We start from the raw sequence: 19,555 nt of genomic DNA, 5'->3' as shown, positions 1-19,555 counted from the left end.
ACTGCTTTTTCCTTTTCTTCCAAACTTACCAATTATCTTTTTATTTCTCTCTCGAAGACTTCAACACACTACTCCCTCTCCCCCCACTCTCCTCTTTCTCTCTCTCTCTCTCTCTCTCTCTCTCAGACTTCTCTCCATTGTCCCTCTTTACTATCATTCCATCCTTCTTCAACTTCTTCCGAGTTGTGAATTGTAAAGATCCAGACCGTCCACTCGTGGCTGATTCTTTCTATAACGTTGGTTGGCGGCAACTGCTTACCATTGTAAACTTGTCAGCTTGCTGCTGCCACTGCTACTGCTGCTGGTGCTTTTGTTGTTGTTTAACTCATCTACCCCAGGGTGTCTTCATGTGCTTGCTCCACACACACTCCTACATAACCGCATTCTTCTGGTATAATGCATGCACTCAGGCACATGTACACACACACAAGCACAGTTGCACATCTGTACATACACATGGGCACACAGACAAAAGCACAAGTTCACATACACAAACAGGCATATATATATATATATATATATATATATATATATATATATATATACACACACACACACACTCAAACATACATTGTGTTCTCACATATACACAGACACAGGCATATACACAAACAGATACATGCACATACATACATACATACATACGCATGCATGTGGCTATATTCAGATAAATGCTTGTGCATGTTCACACAAAGGTACACAACCACACACTCACAAACACACATGTTAATGTGTAAATGAAAGTGAAAATAGTAGTGTGTGTGTGCACACGTGTGGGGGGATGGTTGTGGAACAAGGGAGTTAGCGTTTGGCAAGAATTTGTTGGCTGTATTCCCTGTTCCTTTCACTTTGAAACATTTGAAAAGTCTGAAGTCTGCAGGAAATAATGTTCCACAGGGCCTACCTGTCCACAGTGTGTGAGTGTGTGTGTGTGTGTGTGTGTGTGTGTGTATGTATACAAGTAGCAAAGTTACAGCAAGAAAGAGGGAGAAAGAGAGAGTCACTCACAAAGAGAGGGGTAAAAACAGTGGGTTAAGATAGGACAATATTGGATAAGACAATATGAAGGAAAAGGATATTTCTAAATAAGTGGGGCTTTCTTTGCTGCTATGATTGATTGTTGCCATACCATTATGTGGCTGGCCCTTAAGTACTTAGCATTGAAAAGCTCAATGGCTTCTTGCCTCTCCATCGAGAGTGGATTGTGTAAGGGCACCAGGTATATGCTAATGCTTGCACACGAGGAGGAAAAATTGCATAAGTCCATGCAGTAGTAGAGATGATGTTAAAATCACCTGTTTAAAACCAGTTGTGTGCACATTTTGACTGCAGCAGTGGCAGCAGCTACTGTAGCTTTTCTGTGACACTCACACATGTTGAAGATTTGAAGAATTCATCAAACAAACTGTTAGGATGCATTGATTTATTTCTAGTAAACAAACATGTGCTGACTTAATGAAAAATTGTTGGAAGGGGAGAAATGAAAAAGGAAAGACAAGAAGGAGTTGTGTCCTCAATAGTTCCTGGATGTTATCATGTTTAGTGTGTGTGTGTGCATGCGCATGAGTGGGTGTGGATTTCTGTGTGTGTGTGTGTGTGTGCGTGTAAGAAATTTATGAGCTTAGGCCTAAATGACAGAAAGGTGAATTAGTCCTTCCATGGGAACCAACCTGTGTGTCTGTCACATGATGAGTAATTGCATTACCAATTTCAAATGTGTGTATGCATACGTATGCACATGCACACACATGTTTTATTAAATTTCATTTATTGACGTTTCTGTCGGCACCTTGGGTGTCTTTTACTGTCGCCCTCAGCTGCTCAATAGTTAGTGAGTGAATTTGGCAGACAAAGCCTGTATTAAACCTGTCTTACGTGCATGCATGCATGTGCATGTGTGTGCATTGTTGCAAATGTACATGAAAGCTGATATTTTGTTTAACTCCAAGTGCTGACGCCGATGTTCTTTATCAACATTATGACTGGTTGTTCTGTGCTTTTGAAGACTCAGGAAATTTTTTAAAAAAACCCTTGCCTGCAAAGTAGGTGAGAGGATTGGCAACAGGGGGAGCATCTAGCTTTAAAATCCTGTTTCAAAATCAATTCTCATCCCAGCCATGCTAGCATGGAAAAAGATATTAAATGAATAACGGATGATAATGATATCTGTGCACATATCTGTTTCAACATATGCTTCCACATCAGGAAGCTTGCAAAACAAATGCATAAATGTATGTATATATGTGTGTGTGCGTGTGTGTGTATATATATATATATATATATATATATATATATGTAGGTATAGGAGGAGTGACTGTGTGGTAAGTAGCTTGCTTACCAACCACAATGTTCTGGGTTCAGTCCCACTGTGTGGCACCTTGGGCTGACCAAAACCTTGTGAGTGGATTTGGAAGACGGAAACTGAAAGAAGCCCATCATATATATATATATATATGTATATGTTTGTGTGTCTGTGTTTGTCCTCCACCCCCAACCATCACTTGACAACCGGTGTTGGTATGTTTGCATCCCCATAACCTAGCAGTTCGGCAAAAGAGACCAATAGAATGAATAAGTACTAGTCTTACGAAGAATAAGTCCTGGGGTCGATTTGTTCAACTAAAGGCAGTGCTCCAGCATGGCCGTAGTCAAATGACTGAAACAAATAAAAGAAGAAAAGAATATATAACTGAATTTCGTTTTGAGCTTTAGTCTTCTTGGATGTAATCCACGAACTGTTCATCATCATCCTCATCATCATTTGACATCCATCTTCCATGCTGCCATGGATTGGGAAGTACAATAGAGTTTGAGGAGGCCCAGAAAATAAGGCACTTCAATTATTGGCCAATTAATTGAATTTTAGTCACAGTAATTATTCTAACTTTTTTTTTTTTTTTCAAATATATTTCATCAAAAGTTTACTTACATTTCAATAATTCACTATAAAAGTATAACACTGCATTGTATTCTATTGTCTCAATTTTGGCATAGCTTCTATGACTGGATTCACTTCCTATATATTTGTTACTCTGCTAGTACTCTATACACACACTGTATATATGCATGGGTGTTTGTCTGTGCATACACTGTTAATTGGACTCTGCTTGGTGGAATGTACAAGCAAAGTACCATACGATAATAGTAAAGCTTCTGGCAAAAAGGTTCTTACCATTACTTTCTGTGATATAGGTTTGATCGCCAGTTCAGCCAGTTTGTTTTGTTTTTTTTTCTCTCCCATATGTGTTACTTATAATTTTCTGCTATTCATCAGTATTCTGGAGCATGTTGACTGGTTCTTGGCACACTTTGTAAGGAAGGAAACCTCCAGCAGGGACCCCACAGTTTATTAGAATTAACCCTTTAGCATTTAAACCAGCCTTATCCGGCCCAGATATTCTATCTGTTTTAGGTTCAAGCTGACTGGTTCTGGCTTCTCACACTTACTCTACAATGTCATTCTATAACTAAACAATCACATCATTAAAATCTGAAAGCTATGATAATTATTACGCTTTATTAATTCAAAATAATGTAAATTGAATAAGCACAGCGTTTGATAGAGTAACCTGAATACTAAAGGGGTAAACACACACACACACACACACACACACTACATGCATATGCACAATCATTGAATCCAGAATATTTGCAAAGGCTGGAAAGGAATGAAGCAAACATGTTCCACTAGATGTGTATTGTTAGTGCATACAATCAACAGGACATGAATGGGCTGAGAGGAAATGTGGGTATAAGTGCAATCAGATGGTGTGTGCTGCAGAGAATTCTGCATTGCTTAGGATATGTGACAATATATGTTGGCAGTGCTGAGTATTCCAAGTGGATAGAAATGTTGGTTTATGTATTTCCTTTTATGACATCATCATCATCATTATTTAATATCTGTTTTCCATCCTGGCAGGGGTTGTGTGGGATATACTCTTTTACTTGTTTCAGTCATTTGACTGCGGCCATGCTGGAGCACCACTTTTAGTCGAGAAAATCGACCCCGGGACTTATTCTTTGGAAGCCTAGTACTTATTCTGTCGGTCTCTTTTGCCGAACTGCTAAGTTATGGGGACGGAAACACACCAGCATTGGTTGTCAAGTGATGTTGGGGGGACAAACACATACACACACACATACGACAGGCTTCTTTCAGTTTCTGTCTACCAAATCCACTCACAAGGCTTTGGTCAGCCCAAGGCTATAGTAGAAGACACTTGCCCAAGGTACCACGCAGTGGGAATGAACCCGGAACCATGTGGTTCGTAAGCAAGCTACTTACCACACAGCCGTCTGTTTTCAGACCCTTTTTTACTGTTATTTTTCAGTGATTCTCTGGAGGTTCATATAAGGTTTTGCTGTTGGAGTTTATTTGCAATGAATTGGTTTATACTTCTACAATATACAAAATATTTTAACAATTTTTTCAATATAATTCTTAACAATACTTTAATCATAAAAACATGATTCTTTTTAAACACCGAATAGCTATAGGGATCCAGTAGAGTAAAGCTAGAATCAAAGTGGCCCTTAGGGAAAAAATGGTTGAGAACCATCGCTATATATCATGCATTTTCTCTCTCTCCTATCATTTGTTGAAATTCTTTGCTCTCTCTCTCTCTCTCTCTCTTATCTTTATTAGTATCCCTCACTCGCTGTCTCTCATTACTCTCTCCTCTATCACACATTGTTGACACCTTTTGTTTTTTATTTTCATTATTCTGTCTTTTCCCATCACGCTTCCTGCTGTCTTATATTCAATCTCTTTACCAACAAACAACATGTAGCTGTCTATCACTCACTCTCACTTTCTCTCTCTCACTCTTTCTCTTTCTTATCACTCTTGTTCTCTTTGTTATTGTCTCCTTTATTCCTCTTACCCCAGTTTTCCCTCTCTCTCTCTCTCTCTCTCTCTCTTCTGTCTTTCTTGACCATGTTTACCTTCAACCTTCAACAGCAATGCAGAATAGAGAAAGAAAACTCTTGCTTTTTGCCAGAAATAATGTAACTTCCATAGTGCTGCTGCCATGGCAATTTGCACCCATTACACTTTGAATCTCACATTTTAGCAACTTGGAGGGATTTTCTCGCTAAGCTTCTCACTGATTGCTTTTCTTGATGCTACTACTGATAATAACGAGGAGGAGATTTTAATAACGAGTCTGTATTGGTGGTGATTGTGAATAGATAAAGAAAAGCATATCGATATTGACGGTGATGAATGGTGAAGGCTAGTCTAACTAGAAACACATTCCCTGTAGGTTAGCCTCTGCTGGAGCATCCCAACTTTTGCACATGTCAGATGATGCTTTGTGTTGGGAGAACAGGAGAGACAGTTCTTGATGTCTTTTCTATTGAGAGGTGGCTAGAAACATTGATTATTACTGTATTGCTGTTTACATTTCAGTGATGCCAATGGTGCTGTTATTGTTGATAGTGATGACTATGATGATGACGATGTTCGATATTTTTAGCCCCAAGTTGGTCTTGACTCTACAAATGTATGGTCACTGGCATTCCAGATATGACCAACCTGTTGGTTTTACAAACATTTATTTAAGATTTATTATCCCATATGGCCTCTGCCTTCTCTCTTTACTCTTTTACTCTTTTACTTGTTTCAGTCTTTTGACCGTGGCCATACTGGAGCACTGCCTTTAGTCGAGCAAATCGATCCCAGGACTTATTCTTTGGAAGCCTAGTACTTATTCTATCGGTCTCCCTTTTGCCGAACCACTAAGTCATGGGGACATAAACACACCAGCATCGGTTGTCAGGCGATGTTGGGGGGACAAACACATACACACATACATACACACACACACACACACACACACACACATATATATGTGTATATATATGTATATATAGATAGATAGATATAGATATATATACATATATACGACAGGCTTCTTTCAGTTTCTGTCTACCAAATTCACCCACAAGGCCTTGGTTGGCCCGAGGCTACAGTAGAAGACACTTGCCCAAGGTGCCACGCAGTGGGACTGAACCCGGAACCATGAGGTTGGTAAGCAAGCTACCCACCACACAACCACCCCTACGCCTATGTGTTTTTTAAATGATAAAGTTTGATTTGGGAGAAAGAATTGCCTATTATTTTGCCTATTAAGTCACCATATAGAAGCTTCTTTTGTTGGCTCTTGGTAATGGTGGTGATGGTCTCTATCGTTATTGGCAGAATGGTTAGCACAGCTGGCAAAATTGCTTTGCAGCATTTTGTCTATCTTTACACTCTGAGTTCAAACTCTGTTTAGGTTGACATTGCCTTTCACCCTTTCAGGGTCGATAGAATAAGTACCAGGTGAATGCTGGTGTCGATTTAATGAATTCATCCCCTCCCCCAAATTTGCTGGCCTTGTGCCAAAATTTTAAACCAGCATTATTATTATTATTATTATTATTATTGTTATTGTTATTGTTATTGTTATTGTTATTGTTATTATTATTATTATTATTATTATTGCGGTGAGCTGGCAGAGCATGCCAGGCAAAATTTTTAGTGACATTTTGTCCATCTTTATGTTCTGAGTTCAGATTCTGCTGAGGTTGACTTTAACTGTTGTCCTTTCGGGATCGCTAAAATAAGTACCGGTAAATGTTGGGGTTGATTTAATCAATTTATTCCCTGCCCCAAAATTGCTGGCCTTGTAACAAAATTTGAAACCATTATTATTATTATTATTATTATGATTATTATTATTATTATTATTATTATTATTATATACACTCAACAGATTAGACTGTTGGAGAAGAAAAAATCCTAACATCAGGCTACAACAAGTAACCTTAAGATGCCAAGATTATTACCTCTGCCTTAGCGAAGGCGGAGTTACTGTTATCAGTCATGTTTGTTTGTTTGTTTGTCCGTGGACAAGATATCTCAAGAATCGCTGGATGGATTCGGATGAAACTTCCAGGGTTGTTTGGCCTCATGATTGGCACAAACTGATTAGATTTTGAGATCAATTTGGCACCGGACAAGGATTCTGGATTATTTTTCCTGTTTTTTAACTTAATTTTTGAAAGCAGTTAGGTTCATTTTTAGCATTCTCTTTTGTAAAAGCAGTCAAGTATATTTCAGATATTCTCATTTTAAAAATCATCTCCAGCTAATTGTTGAGAGGACGTTGGTGTTGCCTTGGCAGAGGTTTGCGCTCTCTGAGTGCTCTTATTATTATTATTATTATTATTATTATTATTATCATTGTTATTATTATTACTTTTATTGTTTCTTCTTACAGGTGGTACATCGTTGGGAGGATATCTGTGTGGTGGTGATTTCCCTCAAGCATTTGGTGCTCCCATTCTTGAAGCTCTGATTGTCATCAGCCTCTAACCAGTAAGTACTTTCCCAGTTCTAAAAGACCTCTCGCAATTTTTTTTCTGTTGTTTTTGTTGCTCTTCTTATTCATCTCTCTAACCCTAACCCTAAGACCTTAACCATAACCCTAAACCCTAACCTTAACCCTAACCCTGACCCTAAAACACTAACCCTAACACCCTAGTGAAAATCGTGCGGATGTTAATCTGAAAATTTACCGTTTTTTCTAAACAAAGTAAATAATTTTTTTACGACGTTTTAAGATGGGGGAAGATTCTACAAAAAAAAATTATTTACTGTTTTATTTACTTTGTTTACATGTTTTGTGCATATGTGCATTCACGCTAGATAGTTGTTGTAGGATCAACTAGTCACGACTAGCTAGCGTGGAAGTGCGAGTGCGCACACCGGGACCACTCTTCTTGAATAGTACCCCCTTCCATCTACCAAATCCACTCTCAAGGCTTTGTTTGAACCTGGGACTATAATCCCAGACGTTTGCCCAGGGTGCCACCCAGTGTGATTGAACCTAAGAACACATGGTTGGGAAACAAGCTTCTTAACCATATGGCCAAAACTGCACCGGTTTTTGTGTCTTTGATTACAGGTCCTGCTCAATTTGGATTTTCTCCAGGAGTTAAGCAATAATTGCTACTATTACTACTACCACCAAGTACGACTATGACCTCTGTAATCACTATGGCAATTACTACAACACTGCTTATAGTCACTTCTCTAGAATCACTACCACAGATATTATTATTAACTACTTTTACAGTCACTACCAATGTAATCTCCACTACTTTTATTATCACCATAGCCAACACCAACACCATCACCACCTACAATCACTATCACAGTAGCAATAATGCCGTAGAAAGCACCATGACCACCTCTTAAATTTACTACCACATTAGCCATCACTACTAAATTACAACTACTAGTACTGCTACTACTACTACTACTTACAACAACAATTACCTCTACTAAATAATTGCTAACGCTGCCACTATACCACCAACACCGCCACAACCATTACACCATAATCATCATCAGTATCACTACCACCATCATCATCATTATAGCCACCACCATCACTGCTATCATCATCATCACCATCATCATCACTGCCATCATTGCTACCACTGCTACTACCACTACTAACTCTAGTTTCACTATGGAGCATATAAAAATGGCGTTTATCTTTGCTTGATAAATTTATGGCTTTGGGATTGATTGATGGCCACTGTGATGTGGTGGCGATGGTGGTGGTGGTGGTGGTGTGTGACTGTAGTTGTGTGCTGTGCTCTGCATTTGTGCGTACGGTGTAATGTGCTATATTGTGTGTGTGTGTGTGTGTGTGTGTGTAGTGTTGTGATGCTTGTGTGAGTGCATGCAGTTTTGTGTATTAGCATTGTGTGTGTATATCTTTGCGTGTATATGTATTTGGGTGTTATCATGGGATGGTGTATGTGTGTAGTGTGAGTGTAAGGACGTGTGTATGTTATGTAAATTTGCGTTTGGTGTATGTTTGTATGTGTGTGCGTGTGTGTGTGTGTGTTTGTATGATGATCTGTACAGACACATGTATGTTGTGTGAGTTTTGTATTTTTACTGTATGTTTGTATGTATATGTATGTGTGTGATACATGTGTATGTGTTTGATGTATGTGTATACCTGGTGTATGTTGTGTGAATTTGTGTTTGCTGTACGTTTGTGAGTATGTGTATGCATGTGATGTGTGTGTGTGTGTGTGTGTTTGTATGATAATCTGTACAGACACACATGTGTTGTCTGATCTTTGTATTTGCTGTACGTTTGTATGTATGTATGTATGTATGTGTGTGTGTGTGATACATGTGTGTGTGTTTGGTGAATGTGTACTGCCTGGTGTATGCAATTATGTGTGGTGTATGTTGTGTGAATTTGTATTTGCTGTATCTTTGTGAGTATGTGTATGCATGTGATATGTGTGCGTGTGTGTGTGATGATGATGATGATGATGATGTATGCTGTTGTGCGAGGTGTCTGCACGTGCAAGTGAGTCTGCATTGGCAGCGTAGAATGAAGGGGACAGCTTATATTAGTGTATACATATGACATGTGCTGACTGTGACTGCTCTGTTTTACATCTGGTGTGTGTGTGTCTGTGTTGTTGTTGTTGTGTAAAGTGGATTACTAGGTCAGTGTGTGTGTGTGTTATGTGAGAGTATATTTGTATAAAGGTGTATATGGATGTGTGTCTGGTATTCCGTGTCTTAATACACAAGGTGTAGGCATGTGTGCCTGTGTGTGTGTCTTGTAACTAATCCTGTCACTTGTAATAAATGAAAAATCCCGTGTCTGACTTGTTTGAAATTGATCTGGAAAATGGTAGTGCTGGTGGCGGCAGTGATTTTCATAATAATAATAATAATGTTGCTTATGATAGTAGTTGTAAGTGTTATGATGGTGGTGGTGGTGGTGGTGGTGGTAGAATAGTTTTTGTGGTAGTAGTGACCATAACAATCCTTGTAGTTGTTATAATGGTTGTGGTGGTGTCAGTATTTATGAGGATGAGGGTTATTGTAGTAGTAGCAGTATCCATTAGAGTATACTCTGCAGTAGCTGTGGTTGAGGCTTTAGTAGTAGTAGTAGTAGTAGTAGTACTGGTGGTCATGGGAGGAATAGCCATAGTGGTCGATAGTATGAGTTATTACAGTAGTGGGGGTCAGTATAATGCTTATCGTAGTAGTAGTAGTAGTACTAATAGTGATGATGGTGGTAGTTGTAGTAATAGTGGTGGTGGTGGTAGGGTTTTATGACAATTATATTGGTGATACGATACTTATTACTGTTGTAGATAGCATTGGTCATGGTAGGAGCGGTGAGGTTATTGTCATGGAGATGTTTGTTTTACAGTAGTTGTTGGTGTTACATTTTAACCCTAGACCAACCCTGACCGTTGCTGACCTATATATAATCAAAAAGCTTTTTATACTTGTAACCATCCTGTCTTTTCTAGAAGCACTTTACTGCATCTATATACTCTCTTTTACTTGTTTCAGTCATTTGACTGCGGCCATGCTGGAGCACCACCTTTAGTCGAGCAAATCGACCCCAGAACTTATTCTTTGTAAGCCTAGTACCTATTCCATCAGTCTCTTTTGCCAAACCGCTAAGTTACGGGGACGTAAACACACCGCCATCGGTTGTCAAGCGATGTTGGGGGGACAAACATATACACATACATATAAATACCTATATACGACAGGTTTCTTTCAGTTTCCGTCTACCAAATCCACTCACAAGGCTTTGGTTGTCCCGAGGCTATAGGAGAAGACACTTGCCTAAGATGCCACGCAATGGGAATGAACCCGGAACCATGTGGTTGGTAAGCAAGCTACTTACCACACAGCCACTCCTGTGCCTACATCATCTAATGTGGTTTTTATTTTAATGACATTTGACCCTTTAGCATTTAAACTGGCCATATTGGACCCAAATATTCAAACTGCTTTATGCTAAAACTATCGAGGTCTGGCCTTTCATACCTACCCTGCAATGTCATTCTAAAAATAAACAATCACATCGAAGCTACGATTATTTCAAAATATCTCTAACTGTGGAGGGACCTGTGGAAGAAGATGTGGGACAAGGTGGTGAAGTGTGATCTTTTGGTGTTGAGTTTCACAGAGGTGATGACCAGTGGTTGAGACCTTTGGTGATTTTCTGTGCTTGAGAAGACACTTTGAGCTAAGTGAAATCATAGTTGTGGTCAGTGCTGGTGACATGTGAAAGACACTGTACACTTGGTGGCGTTGGCGTTAGGAAGGGCAGCCAACCATAGAAACCAAGCTGAAACAGATTGCAGCCTGGTACACTTTGTGGAGCGGTTGGCATTAGGAAGTGCATCTAGCCATAGAGACCAAGCCAATACAGACTGGAACCTGGTACTTTCTGTGGCGTGGTTGGCATTAAGAAGGGCATCCAGCCATAGAAACCAAGTCAAAATAGACTGGATCCTGGTGCAGCTCTCCAGCTTACCAGCCCCAGTCAAACTGTCTTATCCATGCTAGCATGGAAAACATACTAAATGATGAAGATGATGAATTTTTAGAAAACAATGCGAATAAATAGGCATTACATTTCGCATAGTAATCTGATTCTTAAAATGTTAAGGCAAATTGGGTGTATTCCAGGAACATATGCACCGTAAATGCAGTTCCTAGGTTGACTCACTTCACACACAGTATGCTTGTGGAAAGGCTCTACCTTTTAAATTACAGACACAATCCATCTGACAAGTATCTATACAGCGTCCATCCACCCATTCTCACTCACAAGCTAGAAGTCAGCCTGAGACTGGTAGAAAGGAGTCTTTCTTGCCCAAAATGCCACACAGTGGGATTGAACCCCAGATGGCATAGTTATGATGTTATCTTCTTAACCATTAGGCCATACTGTGCCGACTGTTTATAATAGTATACAATTCTGAAGCAAATGCAGCAGAGGTGCTCCAGCTCGATCATATCTCCATGTGGTTTAAATGTACAGGTCTCCAATGTTCAAGTGGCTAGAAAGTTTCAGCAAGAGGGCACCCAAGAGTTGTGACTTGAATACTGCACCCCCTCCTTAGAGTGTAAGAAGTTGAAACCCTCTCCTGAACAGGGTGATTCTTCTCTGAAGGGCCTCAACTGTTCAACTCTCTTGAGAGTTTCTTACTAGTATTGTGAGAAAAGAAAGGCAATATTAAAATAAAGAGATTAAGCTGTTATTTTGTGGAGGTACTCCCTGCCACCATCGATAGCTTGTTATAGTATTCGTTTTGGTGGTTGTAGGTTATAGTTGTTTTCATTGCAGTGATCATGATGATGGTGGTAATGACAGTGGTGGTTGAGGTGGTGGTGGTGGGTGTTTTTGTGATAAGGATCATTATGGTATTTATTACAGCAGAGGTGGGGGTGTCGTGGGTGGGCAGCAGAGGGAGTCATAGAGGTTGGTCATGCTCATTGTAGTAGTGATTGTTTATTTAGGAATTATTGTGCTGCTAATTATAGTATAGCAATTGCTTTTGTTCTTAGTGGTAGAGGAGCTAGTAGTAGTCAGGATTGTTGTTGTTATAGCTATTGTTTGTTTATTTTATTTTTATTCTACTGATATTTTGATTCAGTCAAATGATAGGATTTGTTTATAAAAATATAAGAATGAAATCTAAAAGAAAAGATTTATTGTTGTTGTTGTTATAAATAGTTGTGAATGGGATCAATATAATCAACTTTACTTCTCCACCCCTCCTCTTTAATTTGTGGCTTTGTGTCTGTGTTATTTGAAATCATTATTAGAATTGTTAGTGCCTCAGATAAAATGCCTTGTGGCATTTTCTTTTTATTCTCTATATGCTGAGTTCAAATGCCTCAGAAGTCATCTTTGCCCTTGCCTATTTCCGTAGCCTTCCAAGTTAGAAAAAAAAAATAAAAGTCCAGTACTAAGTTTAATTTAATTGACCCATTCCTCCAAAACTTCTGGTTTTGTACCTCAACATCAACCATGGCTTCATCACTTCCTGAAAGAGGAACCCCTCCCTGGACTCCTTCCGCTCCTGTCCGCCTCTGGCTAGTCAATCCCATGTAGGCCATAGGTAGTGGATGAAATCACCTTGCCATCTTATCTTTGGTCAGCCTCTTGACCATGTCTATTGTCTTAGTATCTATTCCATCCATGTTCAGCATCACAAGAAAGCCATTGCCTGGATTCACCAGCACATGAGAGTCAATACATCATAGGAACCATCAAAGAGAACAAATATAGAAGGGCTGGCCACATTGCATGACTGAAGGACAACAGATGGGACAGTCAAGGTGACAGGTTTTGTCCAAAAAAAATTAGAAATAACCAAGGGTAGGGAATTGGTAGAATCCTAAGTATCAGAGAAAAATCTTGTGTTGTTCTCTACAGCTCTTTATGTTCTAAGTTGAAATCCTGTTGAGGTCAACATGCCTTTCATCCTTTCAGGAGTCAATAAAATAAAGTACCAGTTAAGAACTGGGGTTGAAATAGTCTCTATTCTCCTAAAATTACTGACTTTGTGCTCTGAGCATGTTTGACTTGTTGAAATGCTGTTGTTGCACATTGGACAAATCTATCAAACTGAGTCCATTCTGAGGATTGCCTGGTCGCCTACCTTTAACAAGGTAAGGCATGTTGGTGTTCCTGTGTTTAATGACTGTGGCAAGTGACATTATGTGGTTGACAAGACTGAAAGTGTTGAGGACAGACATTTTCCTCCTTGGTCAAACCTAAGTTCCACTTGGAAAGGCAAGTGAAGGTGAAGAGTGAAGTGCCCTCTCTCACTCACTCGCTCTTTCTCTCTCTCTCTCTTTCTCTCAGTGACTCTTCTGGAGTGATGAAGCCCTTGACTGATTGTGGCAAAAAGGCTGAATGTGAATGAACCTGCTCTAAGTACACACCTGTAGATTGAAGAACAACAGTTAGGGGATCACTTATGTCCTATACTGGATCTGTGGGGTTCCTTGGTTAGCTCTAGGTGGAAATTCTCCTGTATCAAGAGAACTGCATCATATTTTGTATACTTTATATACTTTAATCTCATTTCTCTGTCTTTTCTCTTTCTTCTCATCTTTTACGTAAACCCCCCTCAAACTGTAAACTGCCTTTGTATTGTCCCCCCCCCCCCCATCTGATATACTCCTGTGCCAAATAAGAGAAATCATCATCATTATTAAGTTGGCAAGCTGGCATATTCATTGGCACACTGGGCAAAATGCTTAGTGCCATTTCATCTGTCTTTACATTCTGAGTTCAAATTCTGCCCAAGTCAACTTCGCCTTTCATCCTCTCAGGCTTGCTAAAGTAAGTGCCAGTTAAGCACTGGGGTCAGTGTAATTGACTTACCCCATCTTCCAAAATTGCCGGCCTTGTGCCAAAATTTGAACGTATTAACAACTTTGTTTGTCCTTGCCTATTATTGTTATGTCTGGTCTATTATTTTCTAACTTCTTGTCCATTTGAAAAGGAGAGTCCCACATAATCTTAGAATTCTCTGTCTCCAGCCCTCTTTCAACCCAGTGTTCACACTTTGTGTCTCCAACTTCAAATCCCCATTTCTGGCAAGGCTTCCAGTGTAAAACTTTTATTATTTGGTCATGCCTCCATTTCTTATATTCTTCCTTTGTCAACTTGGGACATTCTGCAACAATGTATGTCACTGTCTTCTTCCAACTTTGTCAGACTCTACATTTTTCTGACACATACTTCCCATATACGTTTTCCCTCAAGTTGTTTGCTTTTATCGTTTGATCCTTGGCTGTTACAATTAGACTCTCTGTTTCTTTTTTTAATTGCCCTTTTTCTTAGCCAAGTCCAGGATTTTGTGCCACAAAGCACCCACTACACTCTCGGAGTGGTTGGCGTTAGGAAGGGCATCCAGCTGTAAAAACTCTGCCAAATCAGATTGGAGTCAAATCGTCCAACCCATGCTAGCATGGAAAGCGAACGTTAAACGATGATGATGATGATGATGATGATACATCTTCAGTGGCTCTCCAAAATTGACCATGCAGAGATTTCTTTTCAATCTATCTAACATGCTCTCTTTAAATTTCATACTTGTCCTTTTCTCCTATTCCATTAGCTGTTTCTTACAATAAGTACATGTAAAGCAAAATTTTCTTCAGGGATCTTTAAAATATTATTATGGATCCCCAATTTACTATTTTGCTTGCAAGGACCTCACCCCACAAAAATAAAATCTTATATGGACCCAGGTTGAGAACCACTGCTCTACATGTTTATCCAACTAATTAGAAATAGCAGCGAAATCTCCCTCAAGCCACACTTTTTTAAAAAAATTGTAATGATATATTAGTGTTGTTCTACTTATCTGTAAACAGACTGGACTGTCACTGTTGGAGCTCATTTCTGCATAGATCTGCTTGATTAGGATCAACCTGGTGCTAACTATTAATAACACCAGTCAATATTATGTCATTTTTTTTTTTGCTTTTAATAGATAGCATATGTTAATAAAATTATCGCTAGCCATTTATTATGGATCAATTCAATTGTGTGCCTGTTGTGTTCAGAGAACATCTATTACATTACCTCTCTGTCTATTGTATTAACTCTGTTGCTCACACACATGCACACACTTTTCTTTCTTCCTCCCACCCTCTCTCTCTCTCTAAAAATTAGCTTTCTGTCTTTAATCAGAACTCTTCAAATTGGCAGAATTGCTAAAATATCAAAAAACATGATTTCTTTCCATTTTGAGTTCAAATTCCTCCAAGGTCAACATTGCCTTTCATCCTTCCAAGATTGATAACAAAGTGCAAGTCAAGTTTTGAGGTCGACTACTCTCTGTACCTTGAAAATTGCTGGCTTTGTGCCTAAAACAGAAAAATTTATTCCCATTTAGACTGTACATTGTAAAAATTTAGCCTTTTTTTCAAGTCAGAAGGTTTTTGTATTGTTGTTAAGTCTGCAGGAGTACAAGATATTTTGGCACAAATGTATGAGGGGTTAAGTGGAATTAATAGGAAGATATTTCAGGTTGATCTACATATTTTGGTCGTGTTGAAGTTGGTGGTTTATGTGTCATGTCGATGTGCAAATCTCTTTGACGTCACTCTTTACTGGAGTGAGAGAATAGACACTGGCTAATTGCTGCTGTTATTGTCTTCTGCTAGTGCTGCTGCTGCTACAAGTACCTCACCTCGGAGATGTAGAGATAAGGTCCCTATGGTGTGTTTATTCTAGGGTCTGGTGCTCTGAAACATGAGGTGCCTAGTTTAATGGTGTGAAGTGTGAAGATACTGGTGCTATTTAGTGTTATATATATATGCATACATACATACACACACATGCTTATACATGCATATACACATATATACACACACACTTGCACACACGTGCAGACACGCATATACATATGTCCACTCACACACATGCAAACACATATACACACACATGCACACACATTACATTAGCTCTCTCTTTTCCTCTCTTATATGAGCGCTGTTTGCTCTTATTCTAAAGTGAAGATAGTGAAATGACAGCAGATACTGTCAGTCATGCCATTGATATGTCATGGACACCTGACTTCATTGATTCTATAGCTTTGCTACCTTCAATCCTTCTTCCTTGCCCTGGACCTTTATTCCATCTCATCACCACCACCACCACCTGTCTCCCTTTACCTTTTAGCTATTATGATAATGTAGCGTCACTTTATCTTCTCACACGCACACACACACACACACACGTGTGTATATAGGCAAGCATGCACATGCATTTGCATATACACTTGCTTGTCTTTATCCTGGAAAATTTTTTCCTTCCTGTAACACTAATAATGTTGATACACGCATGCACGTTCTCTCTCTCTCTCGCTCTCTCTTGCTCTCACATGCACACACACACACACACAAGCATGCACGCACTCACTCATGCACATACTCAAATGCATGCTGTGCATGTGCACAAAGTAAGAAAAGCCTGATAATATATAGACATGGTTGATTTATGTGTGCGTGAGAGAGGTTAGATGGAGAAAAAAAAAATAAGAGGAGTGAGCGGATGTTGTTGATTTTCCTCTGTCGATTCTAATGGTTCTTATATGTCGTCTTCTTCTTCGTCTTGCCCTCACCTTTTCCACTACTGGACTTTGGAAAAATGCTCTCAATTGACCTCTATTAACGATATCTTCAGTTTCTGTATAGATCTTCACATACCACTTATCCCCACTTTTTTTTTTTATTATTATTTTATCTTCTGAAGCGACAATGATGTTCTTCTGTGAAACAGATGCAGACAAAATTATTTGCCAAGGAGCTATAGTTACATACATATATAGTCTAAGTTCAAACCTTGCCAACGTTCTAATTGCCTTTCAGTTTTTATAGGTCAGTGCAATAAAGTACCAGTCAAGTACTGTGGGTTGATATAACTGACTTTATCACCCAACCCAAATCTGTGGTCGTGTGTCCATGTCAAATTTCATTTATGTTCATTATTTACATTTGACGGATATTTGTCCTTGTTTGTTTACACGTTTCGGCTGACATACCCTCCAGCCTTCATCAAGTGTCTTGGGGAAATTTCGAACCTGGGTTCTCATTCTTAAGGTGTTTTTCGATATTATTATTATTATTATTATTATTATTATTAAGGTCACTGCCTGGAATTGAACTCAGAATCTTGGGGTTAGTAGCTTGCACTCTTAATCATTACACCATATGCCCGGTCATATAGCATAGTGGTTAAGAGCGCGGGCTACTAACCCCAAGATTCTGAGTTCGATTCCAGGCAGTGACCTGAATAATAATAATAATAATAATAATAATAATAATAATAATAACATCTGATGAAGTCTGGAGGGTATATCAGCCGAAACATTGTGTTAACAACAAACAAGATGAGGACAAATATCCGTCAAATGTAAATAATGTAAATAATGTACATAATTCCTCATCTCTTAAATATAGAACTTTATAATCAACTTTATTCCCCTCTTACCCAACTTTATTCCCCCACTTTTACCCGTGTCATGTATCATTTATGCTTTTATTACTCCTCGTGCCAGTGCCACATTTAAGGCACTCAGTACACAATGTAAAGTGATTGGTGTGAGGAAGGGCGAATGTGGAAAATGAAGGTTAAAGGATGATGATTATGGTGATGATGATCTTGCTGATGTAAAACTTAACTTTTCACCTTTCCTGAGTCAATAAAATAAAGTACTTGTCCAGCAGTTGGGCAATATCATCAATTGATCCCTTCCCCTTGAAATTTCATCACCCCCCCCCCAAGTAGAGGATGGAATGCAATCAATTGTCAATTTGATTAATTATTAACAGGTGCTGACCACATTTTTTAGTGTTGAGTTTTTAGCTTAATTCTTGATAGGTTATGCTTTGCATTTCATCCTCACCAATTAACATCTGTTTTCCATGCTGGCATATGTTCAATGGTTTGACAGGATCTGTGACCAGCTTGAGGATAAGGGCCCAAGCTCAAAAGTCAACTTTGACATGCTTTCTATGGCTGGATGCGCTTCTTAACACTAACCACTTCACAGAGTGTACTGGGTGCATTTTTATGTGACATCAGCACCAACGAGATCCCCAAGTAACTTACAAGACCCCACTCAACAGAGGGTGTGTAGGAAATAGTGTTGAGGAAAGTGGCTTTATGTCAGGTGATGAAAAGTTAAAGTATGACAGAGAGACAGAAACAGGTGTCTCACTGCAGAGGAGATACACAGCTACTCCTTTCATCCATAAAGAAGTAAAAAAGAATATCAGCTGCAAATGTATTCCGTTATTCCCATTGTTCGCAGCACTAGTAAACAATATGTTTTATGCAGTGTTGTTGTTGTTGTTGTGTTCTCTCTTGTGTGTGGTGTTTCCTAGGTGTTTTGTGTGTTGTATTCTTGATGTTGTGTGCTGGTATTTTCTTGATGTTGTGGGGTCTTAATTATTAAGGTGTTGTAAACGATTACATGATACTGGTGATGTTTAGGTGTATGGCATAGTAAACTATCTATTCTTTGTTAGTGTTTCTCAATGCGTAACAGATTTGCACTGGGTTGTAAACTGCTGTGTGGGTTTCTTTTTTTTTTCTTCTTCTTTTTTGCGTATTTTTGTGAAGTGTTGATATTTAGCTGATGTGCCACAGTGACAAAAATGTCACTGGCATTTGGAAGGCTTTTGCACTCTCTCTCTCTCTCTCTCTCTCTCTCTCTCACACACACACATACACCATCATAAGAGTCTTTATGTGGGGGGGTTTTTCACCTGTTAGATATAACAGCCAAATCTATCTCAAATCATATTCTGAACCAAGGAGGACACATTGGACTATGTAGCCACTGAATAATAATTTTTTAAAAAAATGAAAGGACATAAAAAAAAGGCAGATGCCTCACAGCTAGATCACTTTTGATCATAGGTCTTCTGGATCAGGGATGACCCGGTGTTAAGCAACAGCACATATCTGTTCCACACACAGACCCTTGACACTAATCACCAAAAGAGGAAGTAAGGTTGGAATTTCCAGTAATGAAGGTGAAGTGATTTAAGTAATTGTTTGTGGGTATTGAGCTGCAGAGGAGTTTGTAATGCTATTGCTGTGTGTATATGTGTATTTCGTAGGGTCAGTGGTATGTAGCTGAGTAAGGGATTGTCAGTAATGTATGTATGTGTGTG

At 39.0% G+C, this 19,555-nt stretch overlaps 1 protein-coding gene across 1 annotated transcript in view; it reads left to right on the top strand.

The window, feature by feature from the left end:
• The window catches only part of LOC106875696 (zinc finger protein 407), a 371,441-nt gene that overhangs the window by 304,581 nt on the left and 47,305 nt on the right, over positions 1-19,555 (top strand). The window contains exon 4 of the mRNA XM_052968722.1: positions 7,269-7,366. The gene's annotated coding sequence lies outside the window, so the exon portion shown is untranslated. The remainder of the gene's footprint in view (positions 1-7,268; positions 7,367-19,555) is intronic.

The sequence above is a fragment of the Octopus bimaculoides genome, chromosome 6 (assembly GCF_001194135.2).
Source record: "Octopus bimaculoides isolate UCB-OBI-ISO-001 chromosome 6, ASM119413v2, whole genome shotgun sequence".
Lineage (NCBI taxonomy): Eukaryota > Metazoa > Mollusca > Cephalopoda > Octopoda > Octopodidae > Octopus > Octopus bimaculoides.
Note: the sequence above shows the minus strand (reverse complement) of the source record. Positions and strands in the feature narration are given on the sequence as shown.